This window comes from Mus pahari, chromosome 15, assembly GCF_900095145.1.
Source record: "Mus pahari chromosome 15, PAHARI_EIJ_v1.1, whole genome shotgun sequence".
NCBI classification, from domain to species: Eukaryota; Metazoa; Chordata; class Mammalia; order Rodentia; family Muridae; genus Mus; species Mus pahari.
The window spans coordinates 77,340,340-77,353,358 of record NC_034604.1 but is presented as its reverse complement, the minus strand read 5'-3'; the positions used below and the strand labels follow the sequence as shown (position 1 = coordinate 77,353,358).

Sequence of the window (13,019 nt, the reverse complement as noted above, 5' to 3'; positions counted from 1 at the left end):
CCACCCCCCGTCTGCCGAAGGCACTCATTGGGATAAGGTTGTGACCACCATGCCTGACAAAGGAAAGCCTTTTGGTGTAGAACTGTCTGCAAACTGCCTACGATACCTAGAGACACAGCGTCAGAGTCATCTCCAATGTTGGAGTGAGGCCTTTCAGTGCTCCAGCTGGCTGAGTCCCCCAGGCCCTGGTAGGTATAACCCCCAATAAACATCTTACTTCACCAAAGATGGGCTTGGAAGGAACACTTTTTTTTGATCTGTCTGTCTTTGCCCTTGGAATCAAGGGTGAATACAAACAGACTCAGGAAAAGCGGCATACCATAAGTCAATTGTATGGTAAGAATAAAAACAGTTCTCACCTACCTCCTGCCAGGGCTGTCTAAAGTCTAATATGAGTGGCTATGGGCAGAGAACATAGATCTAGTTTTCCCCAAATATGTTTCATAGTAGTAACAGCTGGCTAGCCTGGAACTTTCTATGTAGACCAAGCTGGCCCTTAATGCAGAAAGGTATGCCTCTGCCCCTGCCCCTGGCTCCCAAGTGCTAAGACAAAAGGCACTGTACCACCACGCTTGGCCTTCATGAAGTTTTTCTACAGTAATAGATTAACATTATAAATCGATGTGCTTTTTCAATACATTGGTAGAAACGTGAAGTGGCAAAGTGGGGAAGCCTCTCTAGGCTCCAGATGTTATCTGATGGATGACAAGTTTTAACTTCTTCATTGGTGGAAGGCAGGGGTCTGTTTGTACAATCCAAAGGGATTTAACCTACTAGTCACAAGGATGTTAGGTCAAACAATGTAGACCTTGGGTGGTTATCTAGAAGGATAAGGTAGCCCAAGATAATTTGGCTTTGGAATTGTAACATTCCAACTCATCCCAATCATTCAATAGTTTAACAATCAACTTTCTGAAATGCCTGGTGGGACTGTTTGAGAGGAACTCCAGTTCACAGCTGTACTCAGTGGATTTTGCTCAGTTTATGTTCAAGCCGGTCAAAGCACTGCTGTCTTCAGGAAGCACTTGGGAACCAAGCAAGTTTGAGGTATTGGGAAGAAACCAGTGGTTTTCATAGGTGTGCCTAGGAGAGTTGTCAGGCTCTGTACTGTATTATATTATGTTATCTTATGTTATATCACATTATACTCTGATATATCATATATCATGTTATATTATGGTATGTTGCCTCTTTTTTTTTTCCCCGAGACAGGGTTTCTCTGTATAGCCCTGGCTGTCCTGGAACTCACTCTGTAGATCAGGCTGACCTCGAACTCAGAAATTCTCCTGCCTCTGCCTCCCAAGTGCTAGGATTAAAGGCATGCACCACCACGCCCGGCCGGTATGTTGCCTCTTAAGGTAGGACTTGGAGCCAAACTTTTTTTCCATGTCTCAGGACAGAAGATAACATTCCTGAGGGATCACCTCAGGTTTGTAATTTTGAGTTTTTTTTCCCCTACTTCTCTCACCTGGATGCACAGTCCTACACGAAGAGTGAATAACCAGCCTAATACCGCAGGAAAGTGTTCTAGACTGATTGGTGGTGTGTTTCCCTAATTACAGAAAAGGGGTACAAGAGTGTTAGGCCTAATTTCCTCCTTAAAAATTAGTCTTTGAAACTAGCTGGTGGTGTTGTTCGCCTTTAAGCCCAGCATTCAGGAGGCAGAGACAGGCGGATCTCTGAGAGTTCAAGGCCANCCTGAACTACAGAGTGAGTTCCAAGACAGCTAATGCTGTTAGACAGAGAAACCCTGTGTTGAAAACCAAAATAAAATAAAATAAAATAAAATGAGCATTTAAAAATTGTATTTATTGTTATTTTATATATAGTTAGTTGTGTGTGTGTGTGTGTGTGTGTGTGAGAGAGAGAGAGAGAGAGAGAGAGAGAGAGGTTGGGGGAGAGGGAGGTGGGCATGGGCATTGAATTATTTATGTGTGAAGGTCAGAGGACACTTTTCGAAATTGATTTTCTCCTTTTATCATGGGTTCTTGGCACTGAACTCAGACTGTCTAGCTTGAAGCACCTTTATGTGAGACATCTCACTGGCCCTTACTTGTATTTTAAATCATTCAAAACCACATTGCAAGTGTGATGCCATTTTATTCCCAAATGTGAGTGCACATTCTTAAACATTCGTAGTCTTTTAACTACAATGCAAATCAAAATCCTGAGATTAACATTGATATATGTCTTTTTCTAATACTTTTCTTATTCACACTATACTTATTTTTATCTTTTCTTATATTTTTATATACGAAAATTTCCCAAAAGGGTTACCACATTGGGTAGTTTTGTTTCCAACTCGACACAAACTAGAGTCAGTGAAGAAGGGACCTCAGTTAAACTCCTCCCACCCCGCTGGCCACTGCAAGCCTGTGGGAAGGGCCAGCTCTGTGTGGGCAGTGCCACCCTTGGGCAGAAGGTTTTGAGTTGTATATGAAAGCAAGGTGAGCAGGCTATGAGGAGCAAGTCAGTGAGCAGTGTTCTTCCATGGCTTCTGCTTCAGTGCCTGCCCTGACTTCCCTCCGTGATGGTCGGGAACATGGAGGCTTCAGCTGAAGTAAATCACGTTCTCCCCAAGTTCCTTTTGGTGTTTCATCACAGCAATAGAAACCCTAACTAAGACAGAGGAGTGTTGTAATGAGACAGAGAGAAAACTAGTAAAATTAGAGGGTTCAACACAACTGTATTAACAATCATATTGAATCTAAATGATGGGACTGGGCCTCAGTCCGTAGAATGCTAGCTTAGTATGCCCAAGCCCTGGACTTACTCCCCAGCACCACATTCTTTTTTTTTTTTTTAAGGTTTATTTATTATTTTATGTAAACACACTGTAGCTGTCTTCAGACACACTAGAAGAGGGTGTCAGATCTCATTATGGATGGTTGTGAGCCACCATGGGATTTGAACTCAGGACCTTCAGAAGAGCAGTCGGTGCTGTTAACCCCTGAGCCATCTCACCAGCCCCCCAGCACCACATTCAAACGGGAATGGTGAGGCCAGAGGTGGTGGAGCATGTCTTTAAACCCAGCACTCCTTTAACCCTGGTCCACAGAGAGGCCCAGGTCAGCCAGAGCCAGCAGGTGAGTGCATTTTGCTCTTTAAACCCAGCACTCCTTTAATCCTGGTGCACAGAGAGGCCCAGGCCAGCCAGAGCCAGCAGGTGAGTGCATTTTGCTCTTTAAACCCAGCACTCCTTTAATCCTGGTCCACAGAGAGGCCCAGGTCAGCCAGAGCCAGCAGGTGAGTGCATTTTGCTCTTTAAACCCAGCACTCCTTTAACCCTGGTCCACAGAGAGGCCCAGGTCAGCCAGAGCCAGCAGGTGAGTGCATTTTGCTCTTTAAACCCAGCACTCCTTTAACCCTGGTCCACAGAGAGGCCCAGGTCAGCCAGAGCCAGCAGGTGAGTGCATTTTGCTCTTTAAACCCAGCACTCCTTTAATCCTGGTGCACAGAGAGGCCCAGGCCAGCCAGAGCCAGCAGGTGAGTGCATTTTGCTCTTGCACAGCTCAGTTCCCAGCAACCACATGCGGCTCACAAATCACCACAATTCCAGATTCTTGGGATCTTTTACCCTTTTCTAGTCTCCTCAGGTACCAGGATTGCATATAATGTATGCACATACATACAGGCAAAACACTCTTATAGAGTAAAACTAAATACATCTGTTTCTAAAACATTCAAAGTCATTTTACTCAAGGGACCCTGCCTCAATATATAAAGAGCAATCAAGCAATAAAGTAAATGTCAACCTGGGGTGTATGTGTTTGTATGTATGCATATATATATTCACATGTGTGTATATATATATGCATATATTCACATGTACACATAGACTTGCACGTGTCTAGACAGATGTGAATGAACATACATGCACATGTACATACATAAAATAATTCTAAAGGTACCCTGAGACTTTCCTTTTCAGATATATATGTCACCTTCTCAGATTCCAATTCAAGAATGCTTATTCTAAGCTGGGCAGGGTTGATCACACCTTTGCTCCCAGCACTTGGGAGACAGAGGCAGGTGTGTGTCTGAGTTCAAGATCAGCCTGATCTAGGCAAGTTGCACGACAGCCAAGGCTGTGACACAGAGAAACTCTGCCCCCAAAGAACGCTTATTCTTTGCCATTGTGTCTTGAAAGTCTATTAACTTGTTTTTTGTTTTTGTTTTGTTTTTGTTTTTGTTTTTACTTCATGAGGTTCCCAGTTAAGTGTGTTTTGAGTCTCAGAAAAGATTTTGGCTTTTTTATTTTTTTTACACAGGGTCTTACTGTGTAGATTTGGTGGGCCTGGAACTCACTATATAGAACAAGATGACCTTAAGCTCAGAGATCCACCTGCCTCTGCCTGAGATTAAAGGTGTGTGCCACTGTGTGCCCACCATGAGAAGCATCGAGACTGCTAAATGTAATGGGAACATTTAGGGATGAAATACATGGACTTTGCTTTATAAGATGAAATGAGACTGTGGAGGCCAGTATTACAACACAGGTGTGGCTAGTGTGCTTTTATATTAAACCTGATTGCATTTAAAATCAGCATTGAAGCACACCTCTGCATATGTTTATGGGGGTGTTTCCAAGGTTTAACTGAAGAGGGAAGGACCAGCTTGAGTGTAGACGGCATCATGCTACAGGTCAGAGCCTGGGACTGAGTAGAGAGAAGACCAGCGTTCATTTTTCTCTGCTTCCTGACCAAGGACACCATGTGACTAGCTGCTTCATGTTACTTTCCATGTCATTCCTGTCATAGTAGACTAACACTTTTAAAAACACGGGAGATACTTCCTTAAGTTACCTTGGTCAGGAATGTTGTCACAAGTGATGACAGTTTTCTTTGCAGGAATGAGAATGTCTTTATTGTAGTCATGGGTAGCAAAATGATATGGGAAAAACATTGAGCACTGTCTATCAGAGTGGGGATTCAATATATTATATTTGTTTTTATTAACTTTGGTGGATACTTTTACATTTATAAATACTTTTAGAGAATCACCATTTATTTTTTGTTTTTATTAACTTTTTTTCAGTTTTCCTTTTTGGCAATTTTTTTAAAGATGTATTTATTATTATACATAGGTACACTGTAACTGACTTCAGACGCACCAGAAGAGGGTGTCAGATCTCATTACAGGTGGTTGTGAGCCACCATGTGGTTGCTGGGATTTGAACTCAGGACCTTTGGAAAAACAGTCAGTGCTCTTACCCACTGAGCCATCTCGCCAGCCCTTTGGCAATTTTTATTAGTTAAAAATTGTGAGCCGGGCGTGGTGGCGCACGCCTTTAATCCCAGCACTTGGGAGGCAGAGGCAGGNGGATTTCTGAGTTCGAGGCCAGCCTGGTCTACAGAGTGAGTTCCAGGACAGCCAGGACTACACAGAGAAACCCTGTCTCAAAAAACCAAAAAAAAAAATTGTGTTCAATGCATTTTGACTGAAGTCACTATGGTCTCTAACTCATTCCAGATCCACCCTCCTTTTCACACCTACCCAACTTTGTGTCCTTTTTTTTTCATTTTTAAAGAATATCATGTTCAATTTGTACTTCCCTTATACTCTTGGATGTGTGGCTTTCTACTGGAACATGGTTGACTGCCCCCTTCCCAGAAACCATACACCCCTAAAGAAAACAGATTCTCTCTCCCGGCCAGTATCAATTGTCAATAGCAATCTCTGGAGTGGAACTTTGTGCCCACCTCATCTCTTTATGCTGGTTTGAGCATGCACAGGTCTTGAGCCTGCTGTCACAACTGCCGTGAGGTCACATGGCTGTGTGTGCACATGTGCAACTACCCTTCCGTGTTCAGGTAACGGTTTTCCTGCATTCGACTTCTGGCTCTTAGTCTTTTTGCCTTCTGTCCTTAGTCACTGTTGTATTACTGTGAAGGGCCACCATGACCATGGAAACTCCTATAAAAGAAAGGATTTAGTTAGGGCTTGCTTATAGTTTCTTTAGGTTTAGTCCATTATCTTCATGGCAGGGAGCATGGCTGCACACCAGCAAACATGGTGCTGAAGTAGCTGAGAGGCATACAGCAGCAGGAAGGGGGAGCCTGAGCCTGGCACGGGCTTTTGAGACCTCAAAGTCCATGCCCCCTTCCTATAACAAGGCCATACCTCCTAATCCTTTTCCAATACGTTAGAGGTGTTCCTTGGAGGGCTGAATATTTTTTTCTTCTGTTTTCCAAGACAAGGTTTCTCTGTGTAGCCCTGGCTGTCATGGAACTTGCTTTGTAGACCAGGTTGGCCTCGAACTCACAGAGATCCCCCTTTCTTTGCCTCTTAAGTGCTGAGATTAAAGGTGTGTGCCACCACTCTTGGCTAGGGCTGAATATTTCATGGCTTATCTTCTTCATTCTCCAATCAGTTGCGCTTATCTTCTTCATTCTCCAATCAGTTGTGGGTCTCTGTGTTAATCACTGTTACATAAAGAAGAGTTTTTGATGCTGAGAGATGACCTAATCTGTGTCTCTGTGCCATGTGCCTTTTTTCTGTTTTGTTTTTAAACTCTGTTTTTAAAAAGGAAGGTATAATTAGAAGTGGCTTCTAGCCACTTAACAACAGATCCATGTAGGGTTTTTTTTTTTTTTTTTTTTTTTTTTTGTTGTTGTTGTTGTTGTTGACATTGAAGTTTCTCATCAGGAAATGGCCTCCTGGTGTGTTATACTGGTGTCATACCACATCCTGGCTTTGGCATGTGTGACATGTTGGGGAGCAAGCTCAGGAGCTTACACTTCCCACGCATGCTCTATCACTGACCTGATGATCTGTCTCTTGTCGTTTTTTTTTTTTTTTTTTTTTTGAGACAAAGTTTTCTAACCCTGGCTGTCCTGGAACTCACTCTGTAGACCAGGCTGGCCTTGAACTCAAGAGATCTGCCTGCCGCTGCCTCTCAAGTGCTAGGATTAATGGAGTGCATTACTAGAGCCCAACATATGTCTCTAGACATAAGTGATTATAAATTTCCTATTCACACCCATCCTTTCCTTATTTGATTCACTTGTTTTTTGGAGCCAGGCTTTCTTTGTGCAATTCTGGCTGCAACTCCCTTGGTAGTCCAGAGATCAGCTGCCCCTGCCTCTTGAGTGCTGAGATTAAAGGTGCGTGACATCACCACCCAGTCCCTTCCACTGAAATTATTATTTAGCTTATGTACCCGTCCTGTTCCCACTCTGCTAACTGTAGACACTGTGGGAATTATTTAAGAGACAGGGACCACTGGAGCGCCACATACTTCCCAGTCCACTGTACTTTTTAAGATTAGACGTGTAAACCGATTTTGGCCATGATATATATGAATCAGCACTACAGACTAGGAAAGGTTGACTCTTGAGTTTAGAGTTATGTTTCACTTTGCTAGCTGTGTAATCTTGGGAATGGTTATTTGATTCTCTTGGATTGTAATTCCCTACCGCGGATAAGTGAATCACAACATTATTCTCAGGAACCACGAGATTCGCGGCTCCCTCCCTGCGGTGAACACCGGGGAGACCCCATTCTGGCGTCGTTGGATCATCTGTTTTCATGAACTAGGGTAGCGCTTTGACACTCGCAGTCTTCACGTGAGAACCCCAGAGGCTCTAAGCCTACTCCTGGGGGGCCCCGATGCAGAGGAAGGCCCTAGCGCAGGCCCCGCCCCTGCCCTTCCCAGCACCGCCCTCGGGTTCGAGGGATGGAGACAAGGCGCGGGGTGCTGCGGGGACGGTTCCGCTGAGTATCCTCGGGAAGGCGACAGTCCTCCCGCGAAGAACCGGCCGCCACTGAGCCCAAACAGCTTCGGCCCTACAGATTGACTCTCTGGGCTTTCCGTTTCCCTTCCAGCGGGGAGGGTGGAACTTCCTGTTTTCTCCCGTAGGGACTTCCGGCAAGCACCGCTGGGCTGAAAACAAGTCGACACGCTGAGCCGCCGGCCATTCGAGGGAAAGCAGAGAAGGTGAATGTTAGGTCTTCAGCCAAGGCGATCGTGAAATCTTTCGTTTTTCGGTTATGGTGTCCTGTGCTCCATCCAGCGTAGTCGCCCTGGGAACCGCCGGAAGTGGCTCGGCGGAGAGACAGGAAGTCCCGCCTCTTCCTCCCAGAGGGAAGACGGTGAGCCGGAGGAGTCAGTCAGAGGGCCGAGCAGGAGCGATTTCCCCGACAAACAGGTGAGTTATTCTCCGGCGGGGCGGGGGGTCCGGGGGCGGGGATGGCCCGGCGTCGGCGCGGGGTCCGGGGGCGGCGGCCTGCGGGCCCCGGCGGGTGGCGGGGCGTCGGGAGCCCGCGGGCCGGCCGCGCTCCCGCCCCCTCCCCCGCCTCCGCCCCTCCCCGCCGGGCCCGACGCCGCCCCGCCGCACGCCGGGACCCACGCCCTCGCCTGTCGGCTGCGCACGTCCCGCTGCCCGGCGCCCTCCGCCCCGCGCCGCGGCCGCCCTGGGCCGGCGCGTTGACAGCCTTGCCGAGCGTCCCCTCCGCGCAGCCCTCGGCTCCGAGATCCTCTTCGTTCCGAGGGAGCGCGCTTCCGCAGCCGTAGCGCTGCCCCGCGTCCGCTCCGAGGGACGGGCATCCCGCTTCGGTGCGCTCGGCTCCCCTGCCCAAGCCGCCGCCACTCGCGCGCCTTCCGTTATGCTATGCTGGTGACAGGAGCCCGTGACGGAAAGGGAGGTTCCTGCTCTGCGCGACAGTCGGGAGACTCTGGGCGCTGCGGCGGCGCGGGCAGCGCGCCCCTTCCCACTCACCTACCTCCGCGGCCTCAGGAGCTTCGCGTGGCGGTGCTTCCCTCTGTCTCATCAGTCTGCTGGGCCTTGGGAACAGTAGCCGCTGACCGCTGTTGGTTGTGTTGGGTTTTGAGTTGCCCGTTTATATGAAAACTTCTGGAATAGGACCCCTTGGTGGAGCTGGAATCTGAGCACACGACTACACACACACACACACACACACACACACACACACACACACGAGGATTTCTTATGGGCGGTCATATCTAATGATGTGACTTGAGTGACAACCTTTTAGCCTACATTTGACAGGGTTAGTCAGAGTATGTACCTAATTAGTGGGATGGTAGCTCATTTGGAAACAAGATACTGCTTAGAAAATACTCGAACTCCTGTTAGTTGCACATACTCTTCATAGTTCATAAAGCAAGACAGCCTTGTTTAGGAGCAGTTACTCCCGACGTATAAACATCCATTAGATAGCTTGAACAAAATGTCCACATTCAAATGTTTAGTAGTAAGTCTTGGTACAAATAGGACTTTAAGTCAGTCAGTCAAAACCCATCACTACAGTTGACACCCAAGAACTGTGAGTGCACTGTACCACCTTGCCCTCAGAGAATACTGTATCAACACTAGATTGTACTGCCAGACTCTGTACAAACTCTCCGGTATAGCAGGCATTATGTAATAATGGTTTACAACACTGGTTCCATTAAAATTATTTATATTGAGAAAATGTTTTTAAAGATTGTATTTATTATTTATTATATGTAAGTACACTGTAGCTGTCAACACACCAGAAGAGGGCATCAGATCTCATTACAGATGGTTGTGAGCCACCATGTGGGTGCTGGGATTTGAACTCGGGACCTTCAGAAGTGCAGTCAGTGCTCTTAACTGCTGAGCCATCTCTCCAGCCAAAGAGAAAGCATTTTTAAACTTTTTTTTTTTTTTTTTTTGGATTTGTAGAAAAGTTGCAGTGTAGTACAGAGAGTGGATTCGGCATCAAAGCAGCGTCTCCACTTCTAGAGCGGCACTTCCTGTCTGCCTGCCATGAGCGGCACTTCCTGCCTGCCTGCCATGAGCGGCTCTTCCTGTCTGCCTGCCATCAGTCCGGGTGCTGGGAAAGGCGGTTTTGAGATCTGGGTTAGGAGAGAGCTATTTAAGAAATGCGCTAGCACAGAGATCTGGAAGCACAGAGGGAGCTATGCCTTCTTGCCTGTTGGGTGGCGAAATCTCGCAGAGAATAGCATTTGAGTTTGGTGGCGAGGGTTAGTAGGAATGTATTTTGTCAAAGGACAGTTTTCCCTAAAGGATGCAACTGAAGGAGAACTCTGGTGACATAGAATCCTAATTTTTTTCTCTCCTTTAAGAAAGTTGTTTCCTAATTAGGTGATGGAAAGAATCCCAGGGTGTAAACTGATGAGTGAGTGAAGCTGTACAGCTCCAAATGATTCTTTGATACTCAGTGTCACATCAGTGGATGTTTCTGAATGCAAGGTGGGGGTTCAACACAAAGCTGTCTTCCCTGCTGTGGAGTTCATACAGAGAACTCCACATGGCGTGCTTGCTCTGTGTCAGCCATTGCACTAAGTAAACTGATGTATGGGTAGTGGAGGACTAAGCTACTAATGGCATTGGCAGTACAATCTAGTGTTGATATAGCATTCTCCAAGGGCAAGGTCTGGGGTACCACTCAGTTCTCGGCTGTCAACTGTAGGGTTTTGCCTGCCTTAGACAGAAAGGCATGCCCTGGAATGTAGTAGATAGCTCTCAGAATTAAAGGGGCAGACTGGAAAAATGTGTTTGAAGTCCTAGCACAAGCTCCATCCCATATGTAGCCTGGTTAGAATTCTGCTGTTGACAAAGTCACCACTGGAGAAAGCTGCTACCTTTGTTGATAGGCTGAAGTTCCTTTTGCCACAGGAAAAGAACCTTTTTCTGCCTGTGCATCTTTGTGATGTTTAAAGTTCTAAGTGAGGACATAAAATTGGCCAAACTACCATTGTTTCTAGGGACTAGAGAGAGACAGTATATTTTCTTTGGCACAGTTCTCACAGCAATGAATTCCTTTAAAATAGGAGGGTAACTTCCAAAGTAGAAAAGTTTAACACAATTTGTTACTTCTTATTTTGCTGGACTTAAAAACTGGTGAAGCCCGGAGAAGTGGCGTTTCAGGTGCTGGCTGATCTTCACGGCTTTTGTGCATACTTCAGCACTTGGATTTATTGAGTCAGGCGGCAAAGGGTGGTAGGTACCTGCTGCTGTTGCATGTCTTGTGCAGGCCCCAGGTAGTGGGACCTTTAGTTCTCTGTGTTGTGATTTTTGGGTAGGTATAGGAATCCTGATTTCTCTGCTTTTAGCAGCAACTGTCATTGCATTTCCTGGGTGCCATAGTGTCTTAGTTACAGTTCTTTTGCTGTAAAGAGACACAGTGGCAGCTTATAAAAGAAACCATTTAATTAGGGGCTTATCGTTTTAGAGAGTTAGCCTGTGATCATCATGACTTCCAGTCGTAATGGCAGCAGCATGCATGCATGCATGCTTATCCGAGATCTGCAAGTTCTAGGCAGAGCGAGAGCAAGGCCAGGCTTGGTTTGGGCTTTTGAAACCTCCAAGCCTATCTGTAGTGGCGTCTCCAGAGTGGAGGCTCGGGGGCTCCTTGGAAAGTCAGTTGTGTTAGATGGTGCTTTGGAAAGGCCGGTTGTGAAGCAGGCACAGGTGAAAGGCGGTGCTGTAAAGCAAGCATGCGAAAGGACACATGAAGGATTCTTTGCTAATGACATAAATGTATTGGTATGCTTCCCATTTCATAGTTGAACTCCATTTGTCAGGACTGGTTAGAGAGAAACTTGCCAAAAAACTTGTGGTGGTGGTGATGTGCTACAGTTTGCTGCCGCGGTGGTGGTGATGTGCTACAGTTTGCTGCCGCTTCCTCGAACTCAGACTAATTAACAGAGTGATGTCCACTGAGACAGACTCAAGTGCTGATACAAGGCCTGTGGAAGACACATGGTGTTTGGAGGGAGTAGAAATAGGCCCAGTGGGCAGGGACTGAGGCTGAGCTTGGCTTGCTTACATAGCTAAATGCTTCTTGGTCTCACATCTTCACTGATCTTAGTTTTGCTGAGACACAGCAGAGAACTTCTGTCATTCCTACTGCTTTGTGCTGATTTGGCTGAAGCCCAGTCCTGCTAAGTTGTGCCACCACTACTAGTATCCCAAGATGGCTGCACTACTGCTGTATCAGTGGATTGAGCTGCCATTACTTACCTATGAACCAAACTACAGATTTCCAGACAACACAGATGGGAATTGCTTAAAAGAACCATTTCTAAACAGGTCCACTTCCCCCATATCCTTTCTCTTCCACTACCTGCAGTGGGTGGTGGACTAGAAGAGAGGTTAAAAACATTTAAAACCCCTCATTAAAAGTAGGCTTTTTCAACAAGGCCATGCCTCCCACTTGTTCCTTTACCAGTGAGTGTCTTACTAGTGAGGCAAACTTTAGACAGTCACAGTGTACCTTGTCCTGCTTTTCTCTAACGGTTGATCTCTTTAATGATAGAATTTTCTATCTTTGTTTTCCTTGTACTTTTTTTTTTTTGTCCTCACTGTAAATCAGGTTAAAAGTATGCTATGATATCTTGAAATCTTCTTCTTTAAATGTAAATTAATCCATTACTTTTATAGAAATTCTTTTAAAAAAGATTTATTTATTTATTATATATAAGTACACTGTAGCTGACTTCAGACACTCCAAAAGAGGGTATCAGATTTCATTATGGGTGGTTGTGAGCCACCATGTGGTTGTTGGGATTTTAAACTCAGGACCTTTGGAAGAGCAGTCAGTGCTCTTAACCCTGAGCCATCTCTCCAGCCCAGTCCATTACTTTTGAATTGAGCATTGCTGAGATTTTTCAGAACATGGGCAAATAACAGGTAGGTTGTTGGCAGAATGTAACAAGAATGGCCTCTAGTCTAATACCCAATAGGATACATGTTCCCCTCTGCAAGGTCTGGAATGAAGTCTTTACTCTCTGCATTTCTGGTAACATTCTGGTTTTTAAATGTCCCAGGAAAACTGCTTGTTACTATGTAACAGTCTAGAGATTTTTTTTTTTCTTTGTATTAGTTACTTGTGCAAAATACCTGACAGAAGCCCCCCAGGGAAGAAGTTTATTAGCTCATTTTTTCAGGAAGCTGAAAGGAAAGAAAGCATGGTGGAGCTCACAGCACAGCTCATAACCTTAGGGAGCTGGAAGGAGTTGAGGCAGTGTGGTGGGACTCACAGCACAGCTCCTAGCCTTAGCTGGT

The 13,019-nt window shown here is 45.9% G+C and overlaps 1 protein-coding gene across 4 annotated transcripts in view; it reads left to right on the top strand.

The window, feature by feature from the left end:
* The first annotated feature begins 7,468 nt into the window (after window positions 1–7,468).
* The window catches only part of Znf407 (zinc finger protein 407), a 403,561-nt gene continuing 398,010 nt past the window's right edge, over window positions 7,469–13,019 (top strand). For 2 of the 4 annotated variants that reach the window (XM_029547226.1, XM_021214705.2), the window contains exon 1: window positions 7,735–8,150. The gene's annotated coding sequence lies outside the window, so the exon portion shown is untranslated. Of the gene's footprint in view, window positions 7,569–7,734; window positions 8,151–13,019 lie in introns of those variants that run through there. The other 2 variants (XM_029547225.1, XM_029547227.1) reach the window with 2 other exon arrangements.